Here is a 1,711-nt window from a genome sequence, read left to right as displayed (position 1 = left end):
CCAACATACAGCCACTCGGCTTAATTAAGAAAGCACACCATGTGGCTAGAGAGAGGGTGATCTGGGTTGGCACCTCTGATCCCCTTCAGTCTCCATGGCATGTGGGCATCTGAGTTGAGAGCGAGCCAGACTGATAGGCACCTGCCGTGTTGGGACATAGTGACATAACAGTAGAAGGTAGAACTGGGTGTCCTGGCCACAGGCCTGGGTGAAAGGCATGGTAGAGAACAAGGGTCTGAAATCAGTGTGCCTGCTACCACAGAGACACCTCAACCCCCTCATATACCCATATGCCATCCTAGGAAGGAAAATAAGGGGAGAGCAGACCCAAGCAATTTTATCTACACTGAACACTACCTAAAGGAACAGTTTAATTTTTTTTTTTTTTTGATCAGACTTAACTTTATTCTAAATTGGATATTTTGTCACATCTCCTTCCTCACTCTCAAGAAGAGTTTCAGAATTAGCTCCTCAGGCGATCTTTTTGCATATTAAGCTTAAGAACCCTTGTCCAGTGCTCGCTTCGGTAGCTCATACACTAAATTGGAATGATACAGAGAAGATTAGCATGGCCCTGGCACAAGGATGACACATAAATTCGTGAAGCGTTCCATATTTTTGAAAAAAAAAAAAATAGATACAAACAGAGAGGGAGGGAGGCAAACCGCAATAGACTATTAAATACAGAGAACAAACTAAGGGTGGATGGGGGGTGAAGGGGGGAGAGGGGAAAATGGGTGATGGGCATTGAGGAGGGCACCTGTTGGGATGAGCACTGGGTGTTGTATGTAAGCCAATTTGACAATAAATTATATTCATTAAAAAAAAAAAAAGAACCATCGTCCAACTTTCTGGCCATCCTTGCAAAAAATAAAAGCTAAGTTAACCTTTGGATTCATTGGTCATGAGAAGAGCAGATATTCTTGGTACTTACATTAGTTAGAATTTCTCCCCAAGGACCACTTAGCAAAAAATCCCATGCAAATGTTTTCAGTAGCAACCTTTCAGTAGACACACAAATGCACTTCTTGAAACCCTTTCTAGAATATTCTTTGCTCTACTTTGATGATACCTCAACAAAAAGTCATTTATTAAACACAATCTAATGTTGAACCAACATGGGGCGCCTGGGTGGCTCAGTCAGCTAAGCATCGGACTCTTGATTTTGGCTCGGGTCAAGATCTCACAGTACAGCTCCAGGCCTGCTTGGGATTCTCTGTCTCCCTCTCTCTCTGCGCACCCCTCCCCCATGCGAGTGCACTCCCTCTTTCTCTCCCTCTCTCTAAGTAAATAAGCTTTAAAACAAAGTGTTAGTAGTGAACCCAAATTACACAGCATAGGATAGAGTTTGCTCCAGAGGTAAGCTTTAGAATATCTGGTGGAATTCATGAAATAAATGGCCTTTGAACAAACTTCCCTTCATAAATATTATTTCAGCTTGGTTTTTGCTAAATGGTGGGTGGGTCCCAAGTTCAAGAGTATGCTTATTGTGGGACTAGCTTATGTCACTTATTAAATAGAGACATATATCTAAGCAGGCAAGAGAGATTGTTCTGATATCCTTTTATAGAAATTGAGTCATTTAATAAGAACTCACAATGAAGTTTTAGTTTTTAGGTCTGTCATAACAAAGTACCACAGACGGTGTGGCATAAAGGTCAGAAATTCATTTTCTCACAGTCTTGGAGGCTAGAAGTCCAAGATCAGGGAC

The 1,711-nt window shown here is 41.8% G+C and overlaps 1 non-coding gene across 1 annotated transcript; it reads left to right on the top strand.

Annotated features, from left to right (window-relative positions):
• Positions 1-514: 514 nt before the first annotated feature.
• LOC124505539 (U6 spliceosomal RNA) lies at positions 515-620 on the top strand. The gene has a single exon (XR_006960675.1). It is a non-coding gene; the product is annotated as a U6 spliceosomal RNA (small nuclear RNA).
• The last annotated feature ends 1,091 nt before the right edge of the window (positions 621-1,711 follow it).

This window comes from Lynx rufus, unplaced genomic scaffold (assembly GCF_022079265.1).
Source record: "Lynx rufus isolate CCGP_SWC_20201006 ecotype Redwood Valley unplaced genomic scaffold, mLynRuf1.p SCAF_10, whole genome shotgun sequence".
Taxonomy (NCBI): domain Eukaryota; kingdom Metazoa; phylum Chordata; class Mammalia; order Carnivora; family Felidae; genus Lynx; species Lynx rufus.
Note: the sequence above shows the minus strand (reverse complement) of the source record. Positions and strands in the feature narration are given on the sequence as shown.